Raw genomic sequence first — 13,080 nt, 5'->3', positions numbered from 1 at the left:
ATCCCTAAATGCTCAAGGGTACTCACTTGAATCGGTGCAAAAAGTGAGTTGGGATTTGATGAGTTGGTTGAAGAGTTGGATGAAGAATTGGTTTCCATGATGTCCGATGATGGTTGCTCTGGATCAGGTCTTCTCAGCAGCTGCGGTGAAGGTGGAATGGCTCGCAGGTACACGGCAGCTCTCTCTTATGCAGAAGTAGGCTCCTCCTTCGGGGGGAGGGGCTGGTAGTTCCTCTTTTTACAACGACACAGTGCCTTTAGCCACGCCTCCAGGACGATTTTACCGATGATCAATGCTACAGCGACGCCCAGGAGACCCAAGAGGTATGGCCACAGCAGACTCAAAGCACTCATCAACCATTGTTCAACAATGTTGAGGCCTTCTTCCACCACATGAGCAACTTCTTCCGCAACCTCAGAAATAGCGGCCACCAATGTTGCCCCCATAGTCTCGTACCAGTAACAGTCATGTCGATCAGAGCCTTCTCCACATTGTTGCCAATTCTCTGTAGTGGTTGAGCAGGTGAGATTGGAATACAAAAGGTTAGGTCCTACCCAGTCAAACCCTGAATCTATGTTGCCATCACACAAACTTTTACGGAAAGCATGTCCTTCGGCGATGGCTATAAGGGAGTCAGGGATGAACGGAACAGGAAGACCAAGTATACTCTTGCGCTTCTGGAGATGATATCCTAGAATGGCATCGGTGCAGGTTCCTCCGCTCACTATCGCCCTTCGCCATGTTCCATTGAACTTTCGCCAAGTAACCTCAGAAGAGTGAGTGTCATACTCGTCTGCATAGTGGTCTTTGCAGTGACTTTCCCAACCTCGGAGTTCTCCGCAGGGTCGTCTGGCCAATCCTATTACACATTCAAGGATATTTCTGGTGTTGTTTTTACAAGTCATGCGCCAAGGTCTAGGGCTGACGTAACTGGCCGGTCTCCAAAAAATCCCAGGCCAAATCATGCGTTCCTTAGAGTAGACCGTAGCGATGTATTGGTACTGTACCCAATAGTTTGTTGATTCTGTAAGGCATGGTGTTACCCAGGCTTCAACCTCATGTTGTTGGAGTCCCCACCACTCGTAGTCCCATTTTCGATAGTAATCCTCGTACCAGGCTCGTAGGGCCCATTTAGCCGTAGGAGCTTTATCAGGATCCGGGCAGTTATACCTCCAGGTAGAGTGCAAAGCGTTGCCAACCTGCCAGAGGTCGCACCGTGGCGATGAGAGGGTTTTCTTCCAGCAGGTGTCATTTAGGCTCTCAAAAATTCTGTTTGCAACACACTTGTCAATTTTTGCAAAGTCCGTTTTAGGAACGGTGAGAAGGTCATCAGGAGTCGGAAGGCGCTGTGTACGCAAGTTGGCAATGTATAGATCCGTTAATCCAGTGTGAGAACGAACTGTCCCCTCGGGGAAGTCTCCCATAAAGAACGTTTGGTCTTTGGCTATGTATGTCCACGGGAACGTGTTGTTCAGCCAGGGTTCAATTTCCGTACGGTGTGGACGTGTAGAGTGCCAAAAATCAGCCCAATACTCTTCTATGGCTGATACTATATAATTCTGTCCTACACATTTCACAAACTTGTTCCAGAGGCAAGGATTTAACCAAAGAAAGTGGTGTTTGTAACAGTGCTGTTGCTCGGCCTGATACATAAACTGTCTAGGTCCTTGTCTGATCAGGAAAGCCGTCATGTTAGTCAAATTGGCTGGTGTAGGCGAAATCGTTGCATTGACTGGAAGATTACCTCGGGAGGCATTTCGGTAGGTCCAGTTCCCTGGTGGTGCAGTTGGGATGGTGTCATCCACCCTGCAATTCAGGTGATAATCTCCCCAAAACTCCTCTCGGGGAAGCCAGGCTCGACAGCCTGAGGACCTGTGTGGGGCTGGGTATACTACTTCGGTATCCCAGTACCCTTGACTTGGCAACAATAGCAGCGATCGACAAGCCATGTTGCAATGCCATTCTGGCATACCTCGGTCCGGGTGAATCCAGTTGCATCTGACGGTCCGTCGCTCTTTATTTTGCAGAACCCGTATCCAGCAGAGCACTCCGGTGTCGAGGAAGTCATAGTTGTAGATCTCCCAGGTGCGATTCAGAAGGTCGTCCAGAGTGGAGTCGTTCAATCCGAAAGCTCGGCGTTCCACGTACTTTTTACCGTTGTCTTTGGCGAACAGTCCGGTTCGATTCTGGACAGAAGTTTCGTTGTCCCATGGTACAAAAATAGCCGTGGTGTTTGTGTTCCAACAATTGAAGTTGGCGTACTTGGAATGTCCGTAGGTGACTCTTGTATGCGTAAGATACCACGGTCCAACTCCGATGAAGTAGAAGATAGTAGCAAGAACAGCAGCAGCAAACAGCAGGGCAAGGAGCGTTAGCAGCCCTTTCAGGCATAGGGATTTTCCGGTTATCGTAGTCGTTTTCCGTAGCAAAGGTTCGTTAGAGGTTTCCGAGTCGTCGTCAGTGTCAGTAGAGCTGTCCGATTCCGATGTAACATCCAGCAACTCCGGGTCTGTAGGCCGGCGCCTCATGCCGATAGCATCCATCCTGGCCAGACTAGTGCTTCTCTGGGGTCCGATGTATCAGGCTTTGCACAGATTTTCCTTAAAGCCTTGAGGTGGCCCTGGTTGGCAGGGTTCTTTCCAACCCGTCTGGTGGCCCTTCTCTGCTGCAGGGCTGTAAATATGGGAGAGGGGTAGGGTAAATCAGGCTCCAACCCCCTCCACACCCACTTCCAGTGGAACACCCTCCAGTAGTCCGGCCGAGGAAACGCGCCTTGGGCGGTGCCAGTTTTCAGCGCCTGGTCATACCAGGATTCGTGTTTGTACCCTATTGGGGCAGGCACTGAGAGGTAGGTGTACAATGATTGTCCATGCAGAGTTAGCCTGGTGCGGTACCCCCAGGATGACGGAGTATAAATCCTCTGGTGTGGTGGATTGGGGTAGACCCTGTCAATTTCCAATTTCAATGGAAGCTTGGTGTTATTAAATATATAACATTCTGGATTCGTTTCCCTCTGTATTATGGTTTTCGCCATGCTTGGTGATGTGGTCCAAATGATCATGTCATTAACTGTAATTTCACAATACAGTCCTTGCAGTGGTTCAAGATAATGGGGACCCCACCTAACCCGCAGCTCGATCCCCCGTACCCTGAAATACACTGTATTAAAAGTCCATGGTAGAGATCTTGGACACATAGGGGAGATTGATGCAAAATTAACCGTGTTTTCAGATCCTCTTCCTTGCCAAGCAGGCGGTGCGGTAGGGATAAATATATGTGGCTTCGTGGGAGGGGGCGTCGTGTATTCTTCACTTTCCTCCACCTGTTTTGTGTTTTGGAAATTGGTGGGTCGGAGATATATGAGATATTTGAGAAAATAGGCCTCGGTGAGCGGATTGGAAACAGTGAAATCTTCCCTTGGCATATCGAGTAGAATGGAGGTGGTAGGGAGTCTTAAAAACGGGCCTCTGTCTGATAGCCCCGATGAGACTCCAACCCCCACTTTGAACAATCTAGTCACAAAACACTGTCTTCCCTTTCGCTTTTTGGTTTTTTGCTGACCTTTAGACTTGACGACTCGTTTTTCTCCTTCCGGTGAATCCATCAGTTTTGGTTTGTCTTTCTCCATGGAAATGCTGAGGCGAGCTTCTGCCAGGCGTGAGTTTTGGGTTTCTTCTTGGGAGGCTCCGACTCCGTACTGGACACGGTGGCGTAGGTCTGCTCGTCTGGTACCCCTTTGATGGCTGCTCCGACTGAGTAGATCCCTTTATAGGGGACGGTGATCATGCGCACTGACAGCTGGACGTGACAGGAGGTGCTAGGATCAGAGGGCGTACTCGCCCTGTGAGCCACGCCTCCTGGGTGTTGCAAAACTCCATCCCGAAACTGGGATTCCGCTGTCACCCAGTACAGGCAAGACTTCTCCTTTGGTCTCACCGCATTGCTGCCCCATCCGTCCACCTCAGTGGTGTAGTAATACATGTCTGAGCTGCGCACTCCATCTTCCCTTGGTGCATCCGGCAGATCTACTATTGGTATTGTGCAGTCATTGATGACCTCCAAAATCAGATGTGCCCAGGTGGTCAGCTCCCAGGGGCCTGTCCACCCACCGTTAACGGCTTGCTCTCGGGCGTCATCTGGGAGTGCACTGAGCTCCTCGGCTGATGGTTGGTATGCATGAGGCCGATGTACCCGGAAGACCACAGGAGAGTGGTTGGCATTCAATGGTGGAAATGACAGGGAAGCTCTAGCAGCGTCATACGGCCAGGCGGCTTGAACAGAATCCCACAGGACATCATGCGGTCCTTCTTCCCTCCTCCACACCCATGGGTCCAGTTCTTCTGGAGTGTTCGGAGGAGCGGAAGGTCCTGGTAATATTATCGGTATGGGGCTCCCATAGTTTGATTGCACTCGCCCGTAGGTTCTGTAATACCGCAGCGAGCTGTAGAACCTTGTCACTTGCCACCCTTCAGCTTCGCCTGTCAGTGTTACCTCTCCGCTCCTTAGCTGTTCCTCGCACACAGGACAGTGGTGTAGCTCATTTCCATCCCACGTGCAATAACAAGTTCTTGGTTCTTCCTTGAGCAACCCCCATTGGGTTTCCAACTTAAGCCGGGGCAGGTAACCCACTCGGCAGTTCCCACAGATTGTATTGTTCAACACCGTGACCGGGGAGACGCGAAGATGTTGTAGCATCTCTGCGGTAGCCCCCTGGTGCCTTGGCTTCTCACGGCCCGGTCCTTCCCAGATAATGGGGAGATGGTGGTCCGTTAAACAAACCGGGCAGCCGCTTTTAGCTTTCCCCCAACCCAGCATCTCTCTCTCCTCCGACAGGACTCCATTTTTAGCCCAATCCAATTTCTTCAGGGCTCGTCCTGCCCAAATCCCTGAAGGTGTTCTTCTAATTACAACCACCCCTTTCACGGTGGCCAGTCCGAGATAGGGTGGAATGGTACATGATTCACTGGCCATTTCACCGGCTTCTGTTTCACTTTAGTCAGGAACTGGCTTGAGCTGCTCAACTCCTTGGATCCCTTTTCTTTCCAGCAATACTGTGTTCCTGTCCAGTACTTGCTTGACGATGTCAGTTGTGTCAAACTTGGGTTTCACTGCGGCATGCACAGGTTGCTCTCTTGCTTTGACCCACACGCGCTGTCCCTCTCGGAATGGCACTCTGGGCGTCAGCTTCTCCTTTTTGTCGCTGGAGCCCCGCCCCACTTCCTTCGTGGTGAACGGCCGTTGGTTGAGTTCCATCGCAGGGGCGGGTCTTTCGGCTCTGCTTCTGTCGTTCAGGGCCTGCCCTATTTCCACCGCTTGGGTGCTCCAACTGTTGGTGTTAGCATTTTTAGCTATCCAGCTTTTTACTAACCCAATGGCTCGTTCCACCACTCCGTTGGCTTGTGGGGTGTAGGGTGGCGAGTAAACTCGCATCACTCCATACTTCTGACACCACTGGTCAACCTGTGAATTACGGAAATGAGTCCCATTGTCCGTGCGCAGCTCTTTCGGGATTCCCAGGGCACTGCATACTTGTTCCAGCATGCCGACAACGCTATTGCCGTTTGCTTTCCTGGCTGCTTTTGTAGTTACAAACCCCGACATAGAATCCACCAGCACTAAGAGGTACTTTTCACCTCTCCTTCCTGTTATCCCCATGGGACCTGCAACATCCATGCAGACTGAGCCCCAGGGGACCGTGCTTTTGATGGACAACCCATCCATCCGCTGCCCTCGGCGACCTGCGTTGTATTGACCACACACTTCACAGTCCCTTAGCACGCGTTGGACTTGTTTTACTGGGATCCAAAGATCTTGCTCCTCCAGTTCCTTACGTGTAGGTCGCACGCCTGCATGTCCAAGGGCCTCATGCACGCTCCGCACGACCTCGACCACGTATTCTTCTGGGACCTCCCGTCCTTTGGGAGTACTGTCCCACTTCTCGGTACCGACAAAGACGATCTTTCTTTGTTGGACATAACAGTCCACTTCATCATTCCCACGCCAATGAGCTCCCTCATGCGTGTGTGCTCTTTGATGCTCAACATCTATTTCCAACTGTAGTTTTAGCTCAGCAATCTTTTTCCACAAGTCTTTGTGTGCCACTGGCTTGCCCTTTGCTGTCTCGAAACCATTTTCTTCCCAAATGGCCAAGTCCTCTCTGAGGGCCTGAGCACAGTAGTAACTGTCGGTTACTAACCTGGCACTTTTGATTTTCCTTTTCACCAGCTCCAGCAATCCTTCCAGTACTGCCGTCACTTCTCCGGCTTGAGCACTACCGGGGGCCTTTCCTTTCTGACGGCATTTCTCTTTGCCATCCTGCTTCAGAATAAATCCCCAGTATGCCGACTGGTCGGACCCCTTTCTGGATCCATCGGTGTAGATTGTCCATTCCGGTTGTCCTGGCTTCTCAGGTGTTTCTTGTGGTTTTTTCTTACTGGTGGGTTGTGCTGGCCCAATTTCAAGCTCCGGGTCCAGCAAGATGTCCTCCCATCTTCCCCACCGAGTATTGGTTGCTTTAGTACTTTCCACAGTCCCTTTTCTTAGGTACTTGTGAACTTGACTTTGTGTGATGACTTTAACTGGTTGTCCTTGTGCCAAATCCTTCAGCACACCCCAATATCGAGCTAACACCGCTAGCTCCTTCTCCTCCTGCGGGTATTTCTTCTCAACCGAAGTGAGGGTGTAGCTCCACAGGGTAACCAAGCCTCCATTTTCGTTACTCACTTTGATCATGGCGTCGTCATTCTCGCAGCTGATTTCTGCCACCAGTCTTTCTGATAAACTTCTTGGCTCCAGTCTCACGGCTGCTTGAATGGCCTTTCTCAGTTCCTCTAGGTTCTGTTGATTGGCTGCTGTCCAAACCCAGGGTCTTTTTCCGTCTTTCTCATCGTCCTCACTTTTCCTCAGGCAGTGGTACAAGGGTTTGGCATATTTCTGATAGTTGGGCACATGGTCTCTGACATAGTTGCACAATCCCAATATTTTCTGTAAGTCATTTTCTGACTGAGGTGGTTGAATGTTCGTCAGCTTTTCTCTGTACCCATCAGAGAGTCCCAAGTCCGACGTGACTTGGAAACCCAGATAATTCACTTGGAACTGTCCAAATTGACATTTCTTGAGGTTTAGCTTCAACCCTGCCTTGGTGAGGTTTTCAACTACTTTTTGTAGCCTTTCTAAGTGTTCTTCTTCTGTGTCATCAGCAATGAAAACATCATCAATGTACACAGTTGCTCCTACGTCCCCCAGTACTTCCATCACTGCTGACTGGAACACATTTGGGGAGTTCTTGTAGCCCTGGGGTAACCTTTGCCACACATAGCTTTTGCCTTTGTGGGTGAATGCAGTTTTACCTTGCGACTGTCTGGCGAGGCGTAGGGAGAAAAATCCATTAGCTAGGTCGATGCAAGACTTGAACTTCTTGACTCGAAGAGTTTTCAGCGCTCCTTGTGGATTGATTAGACTGGCTCGGTTGGCTATTGTTCTCCGATTCAGGGCCTTGAAGTTGATAACTGGCCTCCAACCCCCTCCAGCCGATTCAGGTTTCTTCACCGCCTGGATGGGGCTGTTGGTGATCGGGTTGAGTTCCTCTCTGATGATCTCTAGGGCACTCAGTTCCTTCACGATCTTGTCCATCTCCTCGACTGCTCCTGGGTTCAACGGGTACTGCCGAACAGGTGGGTGAACCCCACCTTCGATGTGATGAACGAACTTTGGGCCCAAATCTCCACAATCGTTCTTGAACCGTGCCACCTGCGCCGTAACGATGATCTCACGCAGCTTCTCTTTCCCAGCCGGGGAGAAGTCACTCTCTTCAAGTTTCTGTTCTGTCACCGTTGGTATGTCGACCGGTTTGTACCAGTCTTGCTTTTCTGATCCTGCTTGGGTCGGGCCGACTTTCACCAATCTTGCTTTCAAGCTTGTCAGCCTTCGCTCCAGTCGGCGATGTGTGCCTTTCTTTTTACTGAGTTCGTCTAAGTCTTTTACTGTGAGGAGATTGTAGGGACCTTTCACCCACACTACTCCTTTCCAGGTCCCATACGGCATTTCTTCTACTTTTCCATTAGCAAACTGAACCTTCAGGTGTCCTGCTGTTTTTAGGTCTTTGCGGGTCATAGACACCTCCGCTCCTGTGTCCACCAGGTAGGGTACTCCCTCCACTTTAGCGTAGATTTCGTCCCCCTCCCAGTAGGCATTTTCTAGAATGACCCGCGACCTGGACGCCATTACTTTGGTGACCCTCCGGCCCCGGCTTTACGGGACTCACGGAGGGCCGTCCTCTCTTCTGGGCTCAATTTCCTATACTCCTCATCTGTCAGGAACTGACCTTTTCCTGGCTGGTTTGATGAAGCCGGAGGGTTGGTCGGTTTCCCTTGTGGTCCTGGTGGTTTCTGCTGGAACGGCCGGTTCCGGAAGTTGGATGGCGGTGCTCCTTGTTGAAACGGTCTGCTCTGGAAGTTGGATGGCGGAGCTCCTTGCTGGAACGGTCTACCCTGGAAGTTAGATGGTTGTCTGATGTTGACCCTTCCAGGTGGCTTTGCCGATTGGCTAGCTTCCTTCTTCCTTTTGTCCTCGTAGTACTGCTGTTCCAGGTCGAATCCTTGCACTGCTACATCCATCTGAGCGATTGTTGTGCTTCTCACTGGCAACTTGACGAACACGATCTCTCCTCTGCGTCCCTTGGTCACCTCACGCAGTACCTTCACATATCTCGCAGGGGAAACGGTCTGCTTAAGTGTGTGCCACAGCGGTTCCAACCGGCTTCCCTTGTCCAGCCGTCCTCTGGCTCTCTTCACCTGGGACTCTTCATCATCCATGTCCTCCAACACCAGCCTTTCATAGTTGCTCTGCGCTGAATCTGTTCCAACCATCGGGTCCGAGGTCACGCTGGTCAGCCACAACTTTTTGGCTCCCTCGTGGTTGGTGGTAGACAGCACAGTTGGCCAAACATCTTTCAGATATTCCTCATTGTTTTCGTCTGCGTTTTTACTCCTGATCACCAGCCTTAGATTCTTCAGCTCGGCGTAAGCGTCCTGTCCCGTATTAGTGGCAGGTAGCTGAGCTGACACCTCTGGTTGTCTCGCCGGGATCTGCGGTCCTGGCTCCGAAGACGTCGCCTGAGGTTCCTCTTCATCCGCCGACACTTCGTCCAGCTGCTGTTGAGTTTCCCTGGAGTACTTGTAGGCGGCTTTCTTCAGTCGTCGCAGCATCACATCGTACATAATTCCAATGTATGCGTTCCTGAAGTTGGTAGTCAGGGAATAGTGTGCTGTCAGGGTGGAGCAGGATGGTGTCATCAGGATGTTAGCCCATTCTCCGATTGTTGCTTCCACCTCGAGCTGCACCCGGTCTCCCAACCTGCTGGCCCATCCTGCCGGGATCTGGTACTCGGTTTGGCCGGCCTCTGGTACATACGTACGCCGTCCGTCCTTAGCCTGCACTGGACCCCAGGTCACGTCTCTCGCCAGTCTTTCAGAAGATTTCTCGATGTCAAAGGTCTCCATTTCTTTCTTCTTACCCCGGTGCTGTCCTGTTCGGAGTGTCTTGTGCTCTGTCGGTGGTTGCTTCGGGTCGGAGAAGACGCTGCCGTGATCACTTTCCTCTTCTTCTTCTCCAGGTTGTTCGATCTCCGGCTGCTCTTCTCCGTCTTCCGAGTCGCTGATATCCTCATACTGTTGTTGTCGAAGAGGTTCTCTCCCGGGGGAGTTCAGCGGTTGAATCTTGGCTGGTTTCATCAGTCCTTGTTCTTTCGGGACCGTCGGCTGCTCATTCTTGACTCTTCCCACATTGGGTTTTTTCAGTTCACTGCGGCTCTCTTCAAACGAGAACTCCTTAACGTACCTTGCTGCGGAGAACCCTGGTTCAACAGGTGCCTCCTTTATCTTTATTCTGGGTGGCTGCACGGCCTTGGCTTTACCTTTCTGGGTGGTGTTTGAAACCTCTCTCTGGGGAATTTTTAAGGGATATTTCTTGACTTCTTGTGATGGATGGCTAATGCGGCATTGCTCCTCCATCTCAGCTGCCATTTTCACCCCTTGCTCAGTGCGGAGTCGATGCAGACGGGGGTCAACCACCACCACCACTTCTTTGAACACAAAGAAATGGCTGTTGTTCTTAGCTATATTCACCACCCCGTTCTCTGCAATCGATCTGGCGGTGTCCCTTGGCAGATCCGGTGATCTCAGTCCCTGCACACTCACTACCACTCTTCTCATGCATTCGTTGCTGGCTGCCGTCAGGCCCCGCTCGAGTCCGTGCCACATCTTCTTCCGGTACTCATCTAAACTCTCTCCTTTTCGGTAGATGTCAATCGGGACCAGGATTACAGCACTATAAGGGAGACTATAGCCGTTCATCAAGACTACTTCCCCCCTTGTTTTTGGGCTACAGCTAGCTTCCAGCAATCTTAAATCTGTTTTGTAACATTGCCCTGCTTGGTCCGCAAGGCTGTGTCTGAATTTTCGATTGTGGATCTTGTATTGGTCATTGGCGAACACAATCAGTCCGTCACCTTCAAGATCCCATATTCTTCCAATAACCTGATAAATCCGGAGTCCGGTCTGCAGTCCAAAGTTGCTGGCCCCCGGTGGTATTTCGGCTAATTCTCGGGCCATCCTCCAGGTGTCCGATTTCTGAGTCTTCTTCTTGGGGCGGTCGGGCTCCCGCAGCTCCTCGTCCGATTCCTCTTCGTCTTCGTCGGAGCTGTTATCCGCCGGAGTCCTCGTAGGTGGCAGTGGAGGCCTCCTCTCCGTGCTGTGGACTCGGGGATGAAACCCGAGCTCCGGGTCCCGTTGAGGGGACCATTCCTTGGCTGCATCCTCCCACTGCTCCTCTGTGAGTCCGCCGACGAGCGCTCCCTCGGGGTCGTCCTCATTGGCCGGTGCAGGTGGGATGTCCTCGTTCCGCGATGGACCCGGTGGAGCTGAGGGACCCTCATCGTTGTCGTCGCTGCCGCTGTCGCTGCTGTTACCGCCGTCGTTGTCGTCGCTGCCGCCCGTCAGGTCTATCAGAACCCTCGAAGGTTGCTCCCGCTGGTGAGTCGGTGTCGTGGCTCTGCTGGGCAGTCGGGACGGAGCCTCGGCCACCTCCGACCCTGCCTCTTCGAGGGCCCGCTCCTTCTTCTTGGTTTCCTTGTAGGTCAGGAGCCTCTGTAGGGCCTCCTTGCATTCTTTGTACTGACTCACCCCCCTAGCGAGATGGTTCACCAGGATCCCGTCGATGCCTGCTGCCAAAGTAGCGGTTTTCACTACTCCGTCGTACTTTTCAGAGGGGCTGTAGACAATCCGCAACTCGCCAGCCGTCCATCCCTCCAGGAGCTCGGCGAACCATTCCAGCCACTCTTTAACCTCCGGCTTCTTGGTAACTTTCACCGGGCATTTAACGACCCCCAGGCGGTGACCATTCCTAAGCCGGGAGCAGTAGTACATCTGAGTCTGTATCAAGTATTTCATTGTGTCCAGAGCAGTGTCCTGATTGTAGTGAGATTCAAAGAACATCTTCTTATTTGTCTCAATCCAGGATTCTAATCCATCACCGAGTAATATTAACATTACCGGTAAGTGTGACAATGTGGATTGGGAAAGAAGGGATTGACGATTTTTCCCGCCTTGGCCGATGTTGCTTGCCTCTTGTTCCATTGCTGGCTTTTGTAGGGGCTTCAGTCCCCCTCCTTCTTCTTCCTCACTCATAGTTGTCTTTGTCTTCGAGTCGCCTATCCCCCAAAGCCTCTCTTTGCGCTTTCGAGTAGGGATGGGTCCAGGCTGTGTTGGCTACTGGCTTCACTGTCTGGATCTGGTCATTCTATCCTCAGTAGAAGCTTTCCCTCACCTGCATGCTACACAGTTACTGCGAGGGTTGTGACTGATGGCCTTATCAGTCACCACTAACTCTCTTCCCTAAGAGTTAGCAACCCAAGTGAGCTATTCAGAGTCTCACATCTGTTTTTACTGACTTGGTGTCTTTGGGGCCCGCCTACTCAGTTGTGCGCCGCCCCACGTTGGGCGCCATGTAGGTTATCCTGCAATAGTCAGCCCCGCCCACTCCTCACTACTCCCCAGGGCTGCCTACTGACCAGTTCTCCGTCTAACAGGTCCGGAAAATCTCTGAGTCCTGGGTATTACCCTAAGAGTACTCTATAAGAGATAATCTATTTAAACTGGTAGCGAAAGTGACTCGTCTAGCTCTAACTACCTCCAATCCAGAAGTTATGACCCTTTACAGTTAAGGAACAATCAGCTGAGTAGCCCTCGCAGCTGCATAATTCCAATAACCACTTCTGTTAACGGTAGCCCACTTTCTTAATCATAACTTGCACTTGGAACCGGCTAGATTATGTTTAGTGACTTAGATGTAAGTCCCAGGGTCATTATTTACTCTCACCAAAGGAAATTATGAAGCCTCCTATTTACTGGAATCATGTACATTAGTTTTACCTTGATTAAAAGAACTGGACAAAGATTAAATGACTCTATTAATTCCAATGTCCACCAACCTCATTAGAATTTTGTGGTATAAATTTATTAAGCAAGCTTAAGCAGGGATATGCGACATACAAATCAATTATCAATCGTATATAGATCAAAAACAGTGTAATAAAATTTACATGTACAATCCCACTACTCTGTCTCCTTTCCCTAAGAATTAAGTCGCAAGTTCTGAAATGGAATTTCAATGAGCAGATTCAACTCATACCCAGGCGATGGTGGATCTTTTGGCAACAGGAATTTCTTGCGTCCTTGGTTGAGGTCTTTGCCTGGTGTGGAAAAACCCTCCTCAGAAAGGAAGCAAAGCAGAAAGGGTCTGAATCCTTTTGCAAAACCCAGTTCTTTATCCCTGATGGACCTTTGTCCTTCCTCCAAGTCTTGTTGCAGAGTTTGAAAAGGCTGGGTTGAGACGAGACCAGCGGTCGAATAAAGAACCAGAGCTGGGGCGATGGAACCCAGTCCTTTTTTAGCGGTGTGAAGTCCGAGCTTCCCCGTGGTTCTGAAGTGCGGTCCGTGTTTCAATCTGCTCCTGCATGCTATTGCAGGTGTTGTCTCTTCTTCTCCGCCGCCGGACTGGGAACGGTTGGTTCCTCTTTTCAGC

At 51.0% G+C, this 13,080-nt stretch overlaps 1 protein-coding gene across 3 annotated transcripts in view; it reads right to left on the bottom strand.

Annotated features, from left to right (window-relative positions):
• Positions 1–13,080, bottom strand: part of orc5 (origin recognition complex, subunit 5) — a 28,371-nt gene that overhangs the window by 5,746 nt on the left and 9,545 nt on the right. The window lies entirely within an intron of this gene.

Source organism: Xiphophorus hellerii, chromosome 17 (assembly GCF_003331165.1).
Source record: "Xiphophorus hellerii strain 12219 chromosome 17, Xiphophorus_hellerii-4.1, whole genome shotgun sequence".
Classification (NCBI taxonomy): Eukaryota; Metazoa; Chordata; class Actinopteri; order Cyprinodontiformes; family Poeciliidae; genus Xiphophorus; species Xiphophorus hellerii.
The sequence above is the reverse complement of the archived record's forward strand: the minus strand, read 5'-3'. Positions and strand labels throughout refer to the sequence as shown.